Source organism: Protopterus annectens, chromosome 7.part0, assembly GCF_019279795.1.
Source record: "Protopterus annectens isolate FY-2018-M chromosome 7.part0, PAN1.0, whole genome shotgun sequence".
NCBI classification, from domain to species: domain Eukaryota; kingdom Metazoa; phylum Chordata; order Ceratodontiformes; family Protopteridae; genus Protopterus; species Protopterus annectens.
In genome coordinates this window covers 227,825,048-227,840,895 of record NC_056739.1, presented here as the reverse complement: position 1 = coordinate 227,840,895, position 15,848 = coordinate 227,825,048, and positions in this window count along the sequence as shown.

The window sequence follows — 15,848 nt, the reverse complement described above, 5'->3', positions numbered from 1 at the left end:
AAGGCAGGTGGTCTGTCTGCATAGTTCCCAACTGTGAACCTATCCAGATGGTAGCCAGATGTTAGCCTGTTATTCTTTGTCTCTGCAACCCACAGGTGTTTTCAGAACTGGTACAATGGCATTGTTACAGTCAGTTGCTACCAGTACATGGCTACATCCTTTGGTATTTCTGATTGTCCTCCTACATAAGGGTATGTTTGTGGAAGTCCTCCCAACGTTATTTGCAGAGTGTGTAACAGCAGATAAGCTGATATTCCTGTGTGTTTGTGCCTCTGCCAGGCCTATGAAACACTCAGATACATATTTGCTTGGAGTCAGGGATAGGTAGTTAAAAGTGAGGTACACCTTCCAAATAATAGAGACAGTAAGTGTAGACTTGAGTGAAGCAGTGCATATGGATTAGTACACCTTTTTTGAAGTACAAGCGGTGTCTACTGTTATTATTGTCATTATTCATTGTGTAATACACCCCCTCTCTGACTAACGTCAGTACTTCACAGAGGGATTCAGAGGGACACAGCTAAAATATGTTTCACAATCAGGGACATCCCTGAAATGTAGTCACAGCTAGGAAGTATGGCCTCTGCTCTAATAAGACATGCCAGTGTTTGCCCTGCTATGATACTGTGTGGGGGTTGTAAAGTGCCTCTATAACATTATTTGCTGCTAGAATGGCTGCTTCTCTTATCACAGTCATGTAATGCAATTCCACAACTATTGCTGGTAAAGATCCACAGAACAAGCTTTGTGTTATGGCCTTCCTGTTTTTCCTTTACATTCACTCATTGTATTGCATGATATATTTATTTCAGCACCAAGTTATTGTATATCTGCTGTGCCTTAGTGGTATTTCATGCAGTCAAGTGTGTTCAAGGTCTGGGGTTTTAGACTGAGAGGTGTTTTATTTTGCTGCTGAGCAGAACAAGGGTTCTGACATACAGAGTGATTAAGGCACTTTTAAGCAGTTGTAAGCTGGTTTGCATGAGTTAATGATGCTTAGCTAAGCGCACATATGTGCACACTCACTCAAACCCGCTAACTACTACGTAAAAGTGCTTACTCCCGCTAACCCCCGCGCTAATTTCTTTGAAAGAAAAGAAAATGAGGTGATAGGAAAGTGGTGAAAAAGGGGTCACAAAGAGGGAAAGACAGTGGGAAAACCAGCTCTGGATGTGCAGGACGGGTGTAGGGAAGGTCCATAGCTGCCCATTTCTTTACCAGCAACAGGTGTGCATATGTTACATATTTAGAGTGAAATTTGAAATCTTCCACCCGTGAGAGAGGGGTGAGGACAACAAATATGTTGTACTGCAAATTATAATTATCAGTTTACATGTCCAGCAGACTTGTGTGCGAAATGGGCAGCTATGTATGGGGCATAATTGTTTTGTGGGAACAGATTGCCCTTTTTTTCCCTTTTTTTTTCAGGTGAGAGTGGAATATGAGGTAGAGGAAGTAGGTATATTTGGGGAGGTAGGTTGGGGAGGTAAACAGACAAGACAAACAAGACACATACAGGGGCGGAGTATGACACATGGGGTTGGTGAACACAATTGATGGGGATGGATGTTTGGAAATCGCAAGCCCATGAGCTCACAGATGGTAACAGTGGAACTGAGATCCCCACCCATGGGCAGTCACCACTGCACCTTCACAGCCCCGAGGGTGGGTATGCTGGGGGCTGCATAGGAGGGGCAGGATCATGAGTGAGTCACGCCACTCTCACCTTGAGCTGGCATAGGGGATCAGCGACTAAACGCTGGATCTCCATACACACCACAACCCAGACCATTCAGAGGGTGACAGGTGGCCTTTCTCCACTCACACTTGCATGGGGGACAAGCCCCACCGGCCTTCCCATACATTCTGTGATTAGGTGTGTTTAATTACAACATAGACAACAGCATTCCAAATTAGTTGAAACAGCATGCAGTAATATTCCCATTACCCAACACATCAGGGTTCCAGCAGTTGAACAGCAAGCATAACACATGCATATATTGAATGACAGTGGACATTACAACAGCATGCAGGGATGACTGGTGGCAGAAGGCCACCAAGATTGTGGTGTTTGAACAGGGAACATGCATCAAAGTAAATGCAGATATTTATAGAACGATAGGACATATGTCCCAACAAATATTTTGAGATTAGACATACCCATTGAGGTGTGGAATTGCATTGTTTATGCACATACAGTAGGGTGTAGAAAGAAACCTGCACTAACATCTTATAAGTACTTTTAGTCTACACTACATTCCTATTGACTGCAGGTGTATATCCCCTACATGTATTATTACACTAGGCAACATGCATTAGGTTGTGTAATGGGTTTGGCTAGTTTATTATATAACTGACCTATATCTGACATACTAACTGTCCAAGATGCAAATGTTACTGCTACATAGTTATATTTTTTATTTATATTTATATATCTACATATCTGGATGTGTTCACATGACATTTTCAGTTAAATTTCTACAGAACCCTACATTTCATGTAGCACACTCATATTCTGGGGAACACATTGACAAGCTACTCATGTGCGAGATTTACCTATGCATGCCAGCCATTAACTGACTTTTTAGGACTGTATATATGCTTCACAGCTACTGGCACTTCCTTCATCCACTTTATATGGGACTGCTCAACTGTGGGTTGACAGCACTTAATACAACAGCACTATTTATATAATGCAAGGGTACAACAACATTTCAAAGTAAGTGACACAGAGACACTCCAAGTATTATACCTTTATTAATTACATTACACAGTTTTCTACAGGCTCTCAACTTTATTTGATATTACAGTGCATATGTAAGACTTATTCAAGACATATTATACCTTAATTAATAAGTTGCAACACTCTTTTTCAGGCTCGCTCAATTATTTTATATGTATATTAATGGTGGGTTACACTCTTTTTCTGGCTCTCTGACTTATTTTATATAGCAGTACATGCAGAGAAATTATTCAGGGCATTTTATGGCTGTATTATTGGGCTACAACACTTTTTTCAGGCTCTTTCACCTATGTTAAATAACAATACATGCAGAATAATTACTAACCTGCCTGGTGGCGCAGCCTTAGCAGCCTATATGCATAGGCTTGCTGATTTGCAGCATGGACACCTGCAGCTGTGAAGTAAATGAAGGGATATTGAGACATACCTATCCATTATATAGACTATATTAGCATGTCTTACATACTGCATTCCTACTCAGTAGTGGGGCATCTTGCATGTGACGGGCCTTCTGTACCCATTGGTTCAGTAGGTCCTGCTTCCGCCTCTTCAGGTCTGCATGGTGGTGACGGACCTGATCACCAGTCCAAGGGACGCCTGTGGCACTGGTGAAATCATGAGCTAACCGGTTCCAAGCCTCTGCTTTGTACTCCGTCCCTTGGAACTGGTCCTGCAGGAGTCTAGACTCATGACGGTGGACAAGGCACCAAACCATGTATTTTGACTCCTCGATGCCGCAGCGTTGCACTTGAAAGCGAGTACCCTCTCCAGCGCCAGACATTCTAAGCGCAAATGGGAGCTACAATCCGTTATGATGAGTATTCCCACCTATGGAGCTTAAATATGTCCCATTTCCCACACTTTTTTGTGATTGGCCATTTTTGAAAATTCTCGGCTGACTGCAGACCTGCTTAGCAATGGTTAATCTACCATTTATAAGTATATGTATGTTAACAGTGGATGTTTATCCTAAGCTGTCATGGCTTAGTGGTTCAGTACTTTGATTATGGTGCATAGTGTCCCGGGTTCAAACCTTGTCATTGCTTTTTATTTTACTACTGTCTAGACAGGCTAGGGGGTGTGGCTGTGTTTAGGCAACTTTGCTCTACGTTGCTCCATGTTGCTCCACGTTGCCCTACGGTGCACTGGTTAGTGCGGTGCACAGTTCCGTGTAAATCTATTACACGGGGTAAAGCTGCTGCTTAACTGCGGGCAACTATATTGTGCTGGGTAAAGCACTGCTTAGCTACGGGCATTTGTATGTCAAGATCCTTCTTACATTTCTATATATACATTTTGTTCACTGATACATAGGCCATTTCAATGCCTTTTAGTAAAATATTATTCATATATGTCAGGAATTATTTCATATACTAATTTAAAACATAAAATGGAAAGGGGAGTGGTGGCACTCGAACCGTGAATGCCTCCTCTTTGTGAAAAGGCTCTACCACTATGCTATTACTATTTGGATTTATTTGCATAAACATTTCTTATTATGATCTTCAATGTCGACATTGTTAACTGCAGATAAGCAATGGGCACACCCGCGCAAACACGCGCAAATACGGGTAGCTATATTGAGAATTACAAGAAAAAAAATTAAAAGTTTTACAGTTTATAACTGTACTGGGGGTTACAATTTGAGGGAGTGTAGTGTTGTGTATGTAGACATTTGAGCGGACTCGCTCATGTGTGTTGACATTTCACAATTCAGACACTTGCAGGGGCGTGGACCTTTGGACTGCTTGGCAGTCAGACACGCCCCCTGCCTTCCTGCATGGTCTGTGTTAGTGCCCTCATGAATATGCATGGCAGGCTGACATCATACCGTTCAAATGCAGTTTCTGAGTAAGACGTATCTAGTCTTACATGGAGGATTCGTGAATCCAGGGGAGTAACTACTACTACTACTACTGGAGGGGCAGATGTAGTGGTTCCCATTTTCCAAAAGTGGTGCAAGGGTGTGAGTTACAGTTATAGAACTACCATCTTCCCTTGGAAAACATCTGTCAAGATACTAGAAATGACACTTTGTCCAATAGTTGAGCTTTGGATTTATTGAGGAATAGTGTGGATTCTACCCTGTCTGTGAAACACTGGATCAAGTCTGTTCCTTTACCTAATATCAGAGCTGTCATGGGTGTTAGTACTATCTATATGTGCTTCATAGACATGGAGAGGAAATATGAATATATATAATGAGATAACTTATGCAGACATTTACAACAGTTGCAGTTCATCTGTGGAAATAGTCATTTTAATTTGTTCTGTCCATTTGGTCTGATAAGCACAATTCAATTTGTTTCCATATAGCCCTCTTATTTAATTCACATCATGTCAGTTTGTTTGATAACTACTCAATAAAAAGTAAAAAAGACATGCCCTGGGATTCATGAAGCTCGGCGCAAGGTCGGTGTAAGGCTTGCGCCAGCCATGTGGCGTATATATGGAGTAGTCGCGCCAAATGCATATCAATGAAGGCGCGCAGCCGCCACAGCCACGTGCATAGGAAATGTGCGCGAATGCAAGGGGCATATCAAAGTTGCGCAGGGAGGCGTGTCAATGTCGGCTGTTGAGGAGCAACCTAAACTGCTGAATATTATATTCCACCAGCAATAATAATCTTACCTATCAGTGTCCATGGATACTGAAATGTATGCAAAGCATAGTCCCTGTGAACAGAAAATGAAGAATAAAACACAAATGCACGGTAGAGAATAACAGGTCCCTACCCTTGAACAAATGACATGAAAACCGTGTCCCTGTAGTCCAACGTAGTGTTGATAGCTATACTATGTGGAAGTGAAAAGTATCATATGTTAGTGCGCCGCCAGTAGGTACGTCCAGTCCAATAATGTGAGGGAGGGAACATAGCTGTGCAGATGTGTCCATAACAAAATACACGAGGAGAAATGTAGATATATGTAGTGACCGTATGTCTGAATCATATCCCACAAGTCATGTAATAGTCACATACAAAAGGTATGTCCGTATTTCACATACCACATGTGATAGGAAATAGCATATGCATGTAAACAAACTAGAAGGAGCATATAAACAGCCATAACAATACGGACACATGTAGGCCGAAAGGAACAGTATGATTCGTACCGTCAACCAAGATTACCACCTGTCCCACTTTGCGAGCGACAGTCCCTCTGTGGGCAGATGTGTCCTGACACAAACATGTAAAACTGGCAAATGTCCAGAGAATATAGGACATACATATTCATGTAATAGTTGCAGTAAACATATTTTACTGAACGTATATTACATAAATGTCATAAGAAACAGAATAAGACACCGAAATGCTACAAGAATAATCTTAGATATAGGCAAGAATTGTAAGTTCTACCTGCCGAACTGACCATGGGTATGTGTCGGCCTGTAAAATATGCTGTGTTTACCGCAAATGTAACACTAGGGTTGCCACCTTTTCAAATGGCCAAAGTGGGACATGTTTGGTACAGACATCAGATTTTACAGGCCGACACATACCCACGGCCAATACAAAGGACAGAACATAACTGTTTTGCCTAAATAAAAGTGTATTCTTGTAGCATTTTAGTTGCTTATTCTGTCTCTCATAACATTTAGGTATTTCAGATACAGAATAACTGTTTTATGCAACTATTACATAAAATATAAGAAATAATTTTGTCCTAAAATCTCAGGACATTTGCCATGTTTACAATTACATGTCAGGACACAACTGCCCAAAGAGGGACTGTCCCTCACAAAGTGGGACAGGTGGTAACCCTATGTCACACTGTGGCCAACTGTAAAGGTGGAAACACAACCGTCAACTGTGGGGAGGCATTGTCCACAACAGTCGGACATGTGTAAGGAATAGCTTGGACACAGGAAAAGGTGCCATCCTACCAATGAGTGCAACAGGCTGGCAAAATCCGGAAGGCAGCTGTATAATCCGAACGTGTATGTGACACAGTCGAATGGGTAGTACCCAGATACACCAACCAAGTAATGAAAGTGAAGTATGGGCGTGTACCTATGTGCATGAGGTATAGCATGTAGAAAGCAAACATGGCGGGGTAGTCCACACAACCATAAAAGTACCCGGTACATGTAGGGTAGTCAATGTGTAACTCTGGCCGTGTCATGGGCCAACAACCAAAGCAGTGCTCCATGGGGTGTGATGAATTCACGTGTGAGGGGTGGGTGTTTAATGGTAAATTCCTCAAAATTCCTGAGGAATAAATTCCTCATTCCTCAATATGCAGAAAAGGTGAACCGGAGGTGTACGAGGGGGCAGCGGGTGAAGTGGAAAGAAACACACTCACATGTAGAAACAGCTACAAGACAAGCTGTCAGAAAAATATGTATCTGGACATAACAAACTGTTAAAAGAATATGTATTCAAATATATATATATTATTAGAAAAGTATGTATTCAAACGTTTATAAACTGTTAGGGAAATGTGTGCCTTAGACATGAATAAATGTGCTCAAATCTATATGAAGAGCAAAGGTTAGAAAATAGTAATGCATTTAATTCTGTTTTGCTAGAATAATAGTAGAAATGAACTCGCATATTCTTGCTTGAAATGTAGCTGAAGCATGAACAAGGCTTGACCCTGAAAGTTGCCAGCACCGGCTGGAACATATCTTTCAGTGTGCAATTATTTGCAAAGTTAGAAAATAATGAATCTGTCCGCATGTGTATCTTTTTCCTGCTTCCACCAGAAGAATGGCCTTGTCACTATCAGAGATAATGTCCAGCTGGAGAACAGAGAGACAAAGAGCTATATTAAAAAGGGACATTCATCCATTGTATTCGAACTAATCTAAGGGTCTTAGATTAGTTCCATCCTCATAAAGACATTAAAAGACATTGTGACTGACCAGGTGCTTTGCAAGGCTGCAATATTCTCATGGGAAAGAAACTTTTAAAATTGTAATGTCAGCATTTTTTCCTTATGAATGGACATGATGTAAAGGGCCTGTCACTGACCACGTCAGTGAGGTGGGCAAAGAACTGATTGTAAGCATTATAAAATGAAGGGTAATTCTCTAATAAAATCAGACAAAATTCTGTACAAGTTTGTGTATGGTTTTTTGCCTCCTAATGTACATTAGAGTATACGTATAGTAGATACTTGAGTTTCCTGCATTACTGTCTGTTATTGACTGTCATTTTAAAATGCCTAATGATTTTTACAGTCTGAATTTAACAATTTATTTAACATTTTGGTCCTTTAGCCGGAATTCCCTTGGTAAGCTACAGGTCAGAGTGCATGTAATAAATCTACACAGGAGGAGTTGACGAAATGGTTCTTCTTAAAGTGAAAAGACCTCCGACTGAATTGTTGTGTGTAAAGAGGCTGTCCACTTTCTGATCTGTGGCTGAAAAGCGGAAGACTGGGCCCCAAGAAAAAAAACAGAGACAGTCGTAAAGCGGGAGGCTCAGGTAAGAAGAATTTCCCTCTTTGTCTTTGTATTGGAACAGGGTCCAGGTTACAGTGTGCTATTGCTAAGGTTTGTAATAGCGAGACAGGAACGTTTTGAAATACTGTATCTTTGGTCTTAGGTTAGGGATCAAGTTACTGAAAACTATTGCAAGGGTTTGTAATAGCCGACAAAACGTACTGAAACACTGTAGCTTGTTCATATATTAAAAAACAAAGCAAAGTAAACAGTCATTCTAGACACTACTGTGGATATGGGGAAATAAGATACCACGTGGTACAAGAGAAGGGTTACGTAACAGTCTTTTTAAGACATGGGAGATCAGTGCACTAAGAGATCACGAGATCCGCCCCTAACGGATAATGTGAAGCATATGCAATTGCAGTAAGCAGATAATGTGAGATATTTTGCAAAATGTGTTAACAACTATAAATTTGATAGTAAACTAGATAAACTTTCACTAGTTAAACTCCTTAAACAAGCTTTAATCTGATGCAGGGCGTCAGGCAAAAAAAAAAAAAAAAAAAACAGAAGCTTAGAAAATTCTGAAACATTTTTAGACAACAGAGTGAAAGGTCTGACAGACAGAATCTCTGAAAAATGGAAACTTAGAGCAGACTGGACTTGCATTTAATTAATGCATACGACAGGAAAATAAGACAATAGATGGATATTATGCTAGATTATTAGAATGCTTTAAACAACAATTAAAAAAAAAAAATGCATTTTTAAAAAGGTTGCATTGCCTCTATCAGTAGCTTTATTACAAGGCATATGATAGATCACTGAACAAGCAGGCTGCAAGCCTTACTTGAGTATGCTAGACGTACTAAAAGACACTTTAATAGTAAAAAGAAAAAAAAAGGCACAAGTCTTCACTGCTGAAGACGGAGCTGAAGTATTTGTATTACAGTCAGATAAAAAGGGCATCTAGCTAGGGACTATAAACAAAATAAGAAAGCAATGACAGAAGATAAAGGAGATGTGGACTGACTATATGATAGTGATAATAACCAAAAATCATCGGGAAAGGTTAATAAACAAAAAGAAAATGTAAATGTAGTAGAGGGAATAAAGGAAGTACAAACAGATGTAGAGGATAAAAATGAAAATGAAATTTTAGATTTAGCATTGTTGAGCCTGGAGCTCTACCTAGCAAATACAAAACCAGAAGTAACACTTCTGGTGGAGGGAAGGAAAGTCAAATTCCTGTGTGACTCAGGAGCGTCACGGACTTTGATACACCCCTCCAAGTTACTAAAACATTCTGAATCACCTGATTATATATTAGTAAAAGCAGCAAATGGACAGCTATACAGGGAACCACTCTCCCATAATATAGCAATAACTGACTCTGTTTCAGGTATGACTCAGAAAAGTAAAATTGTAGTTTCTGCAAAAATATCCAGTAAACTTACTGGGAAGAGACCTTGTGCAGATACTTGGCATAGCAGTAGTTCCTACCATGCAGGGTATGGAAGCACAAAGACAAATGGATGCTTTTGTGGTGTGATCAGAGGGTAAAGCCTATTATTGGTACAGCCAGGACCTAGTTATGACTGGTCCAAGGGCAGTAACCAAAGAACTGATAAACGTAGCCATCAGTAAGGTACCCTCCCTTGACACTGATCAGCAGCACTTGTTACATTGTACTCCATACTACTGTAGCACACCAGGACCTAATAAGGAATATAAGTAAGAATCCTGCTGACAGATTAATATTACAAACTTTATGCTGGGATACTGAGGGAAACAGTGTAGTAAGCTGTTCATTACCTCAGGAGTTCATGAGATTGTATAAGTCCAATAGACTGCCACATGTCAGCTTGACAAAAAACAAAAGTGTTAAATGGGCAGACTTAAAAAAAAAAAAGGGGTAACAAAATGGGAAAACAGACTGATTTAAAAATGTCAAAACAAGAGATACAAAAACAAAAAACTGAATTGGTTGACACAGACACATACAGCTGTACACTTGCAATCTAGTAAGGACAGCTGATTAGCATTTTTATTAAAAAAAAAAGAAGAGGCCTTGTGTAAAATTCCAACAACTCTGTGGTCAACAGGCAAGTTAAATGTAGGGCTTATTCAAGCAGCAGGACCAGTTACAATTACCCCAAAGTCAGCTTTTAGACCACAGAAAAGACAATACATTTTGGAAAAGAATGCAAAAGTAAAAATTAAGCCTATAATAAGCAGCATTACTCAAAAAAGGAGTACTGGTAGAATCTCCTGATTCACCATGTGATACACCTATTTCCTGTTAAAAAAGCAAACGGGGAATGGCAGATGGTACAAGATTTATAAGCTGTAAATAATGCAGTAATACCTAGAGCACCTACGGTGCCAGACCCACATGCCTTGTTAAATGATTTAAAGCCACAACAGAAGTATTTTACTGTGGTAGATATAAGCAATGCTTTCTTTTCAATACCTATACATCCTGATAGTCAACATTGGTTTGCATTTACATTTCAGGGTAAAAGGTATACATATACTCGACTACCACAGGGATATTGTGAGAGCCCAATAATATTTGCACAAAAAATGGCTAGCAACCTGGCAGGGTTTACCCCACCAGAAGGTAGTCAAATTTTACTTTATGTAAATGACATCTTGCTAGCAGCACCCAACAGCAGTGCAGGGTGGATACAGTAGCATTATTAAAATTTTTAGTAATACAAGGACACAAAGTAAACAGAAGTAAGTTACAACTTTGAAAAAAAAAAAACACAGGTTAGATACCTGGGATATGTGATATTCAATAAAGGTAAAATACTAGATAATGGGAAAGAGAAAAGAAAAAAAAACAGCAATTTTGCAAGCACCCAAACCAACAACTAAAAAAGAAATAATGTCTTTCTTAGGTACAACTAATTTTTGTTGGAGCTGGGTACCAAATTATTTTACGATGGAAAACAAAAGCAGAAATGGCTTTCTGCAGGTTGAAGCAGTTAATAGCTTCTCCATTAGTTTTAAGACTTCCAAGTTATCACAAACGTTTTTTTTAGACCATAGATTGTAAGCAATGGTACATGACATCAGTATTAAAGCAACAACATGGGGATAAGCAATGCCCCATAGCTTACTATTCATCACAGTTAGACACAGTGGTGCACTCTTTGCCTCACTGTGTACAAGCAGTAGTTGCAGCAGCAATGGCAGTGCAGGCTTCAGCCTCAGTGGTGTTATTCCACCCTCTCACATTGAGAATGCCTCATGCAGTTGCGATAATTCTGCTACAAAAAAAAAAAAGTTGCATACCTTTCTCCTGCTAGACATCTTTCATGTATGACCATACTGCTGAGTCAACCTCATATGAACAGTTAGCTTTACCTAGACAAGATCTTACAGATATGCCCTTGAATGATGCTGAGGTGACATATTACGTGGATGGCTCATGCAGAAGGGGTCCTACAGGGAAAGATCTGGTGGGGTATGCAGTAGTTACAGACACTAAAATTTTAGAAGCACAAACTTTGCCACACAACTTGTATGCTCAAGCAGCAGAACTGGTAGCTTTGACAGGAGCATGTATTTTAGTAAAAGGCAAAAAAGTGAACATATATACTGATAATCAGTATGCTTTTTCTACAGTGCATGTGTTTGCACAACAATAAAGAAAATAGAGGGATGATTACATCCAGTGGAAAACCTATTAATCATGCGCAATTTATTTTGGAGCTATTAGAATCTATTCAGTTGCCTACCAAAGTAGCTATTTGTAAATGTGTAGCTCATACAAAACAACAGGATAAAATTTCAAAAGGTAATGCACGAGCTGATGCAGCTGCAAAGCAAGCAGCCTCAGACTCAGAAACTTTATTTTTGAATAAGAAATTACAACCCTTTGAGATTTTAGATTTAGACATGTTAAAAACAATGCAGATGCTTACTACAAAAGCAGAAAAACAAAAATGGGTAAAACAAGGTGCAATTTTTGAGAATGGACTGTACATTTCCAAAGGGAAAAAAAAAAAACAATATTGCCGTCTAATTTATTTAGATATGCAGCTTTGTTGAGCCATGGGCAGAGCCATGTCTCAACAGGGGGGATGGTACAGTTAGTAAATAAAATATTCCAAACATATGGATACATAAATTATACAATAAAATTTTGTGCAGCTTGTCATACTTGTAACAAGCACCATGCACAAGGAGCATTTAAAAACAAGCAAGGGAGTTTCCCTACACCACCATATCCGTTCCATACTATTTGTATGGACTTCATAGAGTTGAATAAATATGAAGGAAGGAAGTTGATGAGTGAGACTCAGAAGAATTGGATTTGCTGTTTACCTCTAGCATTGCTGAGCATGAAAACAGTAACAAATGTAAAGGGTTTGATCCCCTTTGAAGTAGTATTTGGAAGGGCATATTATGTGCCTCAGTGGAAAGCTCTCATGCCTGCAGAGCTGGAGGCTGACAGTTCACTAGCTAATTATATAAAGAAACTGTTAATAAATAAATCTGTTTTGCAGTTTAACTCTTTTTCAGACAAAAGAACTTTCAGCTGAATAAGAACTTTGTGACTGATACACAAGGGCAAAATGGCCAAGAGTAAAGCAAACAAAAAGCAGAGGAACCCAAGAACTATTGCATAATTATTTTCTTTGGCAGTGCATTTGTTGACTACAATTTTTCTCTTATTATGGGTTTTCCATGCACTCAACCACACGAGTAAAAGTGAGAAGACGTGATGAACTGTTTATAGACTGGCATCCAAACTTTAACACATACCTGACCATGAAGCTTGTGCATACAGAAACTATGCACATTTCAAATTGCTGGGTTTGTACAGCTATACCAACAACATATAAGAGACTGTTAATGTCCACTGTCCCTCTGGGAATAAAATAAGACTTGGAAAAGTTTTCTTGATACAGGAACTGTGAGATCACAGGACAAAATAGCTTTATTTTTACCTGTCACACAAAAAGGAGTTGTATGTTCTCTGGAAGTGATACCCTCCAGGTGGGCTGGAGTAATGGTAATATAATAATGTCTTATAAATGTTACATTAAAGTCAAAGTGGGGGTACTGTTTGTGATACTAACCATGATTCATATCTGAGTTCAATGAAAACTACATTAAATGCAGTATGTGACAATCCAGTCTTAACTAAGCAATTGTCTATTAAGGATAGAAAAATGTTTCATGCAGGGATAACACGTATTAGTACCAAAGTAATGATTTTATTTGTGGGAAAAAGGCATATAAATGGTTACCTGAGAATTGGTCCGGCAGTTGTTTTTTGGGTTATCTGGTTTCAGCAATAAGACATACTGCAGAATTACCTTTGGGTAAGATACGAAACGTAAGGAAAACAGCTCGAAAATCTGAAGGTCCAGTTAAGACCATAATTCAGTGAAAGACAAAAGTAAATTGACTCATATGGACTTGGGCAACAGTGTTATATCCAGGGCAGAAATACCACCAGCCTATGGAGCAGTCAAATCGATCTGGGAGCTGAGGAAGCTGTCAAGAAGCCATGAGTAATGCAACTTTTTCCACCCTAGAATTGGTGACTGATAAACTGAATGCAATGAGAACTGTTGTGCTACAAAATCGAATGGCTCCTTACTTCACCCTAGCGGCAAGAGGTGGTACACGAAGAAGAATGCTGTGCTTTTATCCCTGAGGATCGTCACGAGACAAATAATCACCTAGAGGTAATTCAGCAAGTATCAGCAATGACTAAACCAGGCCCAAACCCACTGACGGACTTTTTCCAGAATCTGTTTGGGGGGTGGGGGTTCCATCCTATTGAACATTTTAATTGCTATTTGTGTGGGTATACTCCTAATAGGAGCATGTGTTTACTGTGAAATTCCCTGCATGAAAAAATTGATCAAAAATTTGTTGATATATCTGTTACTGAAACTTTTTACCAAAGTGTTGAAATTAAAAGATTAATTTCAGATAATGCTTTTTCTGAAATATAAAACCAATGACTAGCTTAGCTGAAAGTCCTCAAAGGGAAAAAGCTAAGAAATGAAATAATATTATTTATGTTTCTAATAGAATGAAATGCATTAACAGGAGGGAGAATGTCAGAAAAATATGTATCTGGACATAACAAACTGTTAAAAGAATATGTATTCAAATATATATATATTATTAGAAAAGTATGTATTCAAACGTTTATAAACTGTTAGGGAAATGTGTGCCTTAGACATGAATAAATGTGCTCAAATCTATATGAAGAGCAAAGGTTAGAAAATAGTAATGCATTTAATTCTGTTTTGCTAGAATAATAGTAGAAATGAACTCGCATATTCTTGCTTGAAATGTAGCTGAAGCATGAACAAGGCTTGACCCTGAAAGTTGCCAGCACCGGCTGGAACATATCTTTCAGTGTGCAATTATTTGCAAAGTTAGAAAATAATGAATCTGTCCGCATGTGTATCTTTTTCCTGCTTCCACCAGAAGAATGGCCTTGTGCGCACTATCAGAGATAATGTCCAGCTGGAGAACAGAGAGACAAAGAGCTATATTAAAAAGGGACATTCATCCATTGTATTCGAACTAATCTAAGGGTCTTAGATTAGTTCCATCCTCATAAAGACATTAAAAGACATTGTGACTGACCAGGTGCTTTGCAAGGCTGCAATATTCTCATGGGAAAGAAACTTTTAAAATTGTAATGTCAGCATTTTTTTCCTTATGAATGGACATGATGTAAAGGGCCTGTCACTGACCACGTCAGTGAGGTGGGCAAAGAACTGATTGTAAGCATTATAAAATGAAGGGTAATTCTCTAATAAAATCAGACAAAATTCTGTACAAGTTTGTGTATGGTTTTTTGCCTCCTAATGTACATTAGAGTATACGTATAGTAGATACTTGAGTTTCCTGCATTACTGTCTGTTATTGACTGTCATTTTAAAATGCCTAATGATTTTTACAGTCTGAATTTAACAATTTATTTAACACAAGCAGACAGGCCTAAGTGTAGAAGACAATCCCACAAACATATGAATATGGAAATGTGTGAGACAAATGTATAGATACGTCACCGTCACATACTCACAGATGGGTCCTAATGGAACTGGCCATAACAAATGCAACACACCTGGATGCATAATGGCCTACCCAGCATACCCTCTACAACACACAACCTGCCTCCATACCAGAACATCCACCAAATCCAGCCGTACTTGGTCCACTGGTTTGTTGCAGACACAGCAACACACAGTGACCCCTACACATATGTAGTAGGTATTGTCACCATAGGCAGTGTCAGGATTGCAAACCATGTATCCCCTGCATGTAAAACCCCCTGCACATTTTCGTAAAGCCACAAAAATCTTCGTTATCTAACTTGTTTTGGTCTAGTCCAATTTTTGGGATATCCTTCATGGGATTACCAACTTGTGTAAATAATAGAATGAGTATGACGACATGAAGTAGATATCCGGATACAAGTCAGAATGTGCAGTGGAGGTCCATGACACTGTCCCACCCTAAGTGGGCATGCATAACCTACCACCCAGAATAAAATACCTTCCCATGATGCACGTGTCCAGACACGAATAGGAGGGAGAATATAATGCACACATTTGCAAAGTGGAAAACAGCATGAGGGTGAGGAAGACACTGACGTAAACAGGTCAACCCTGATCAAGTGTGAGGGACACTGACTGTGTGCAGTCGTGACCGACCATACCTGTCA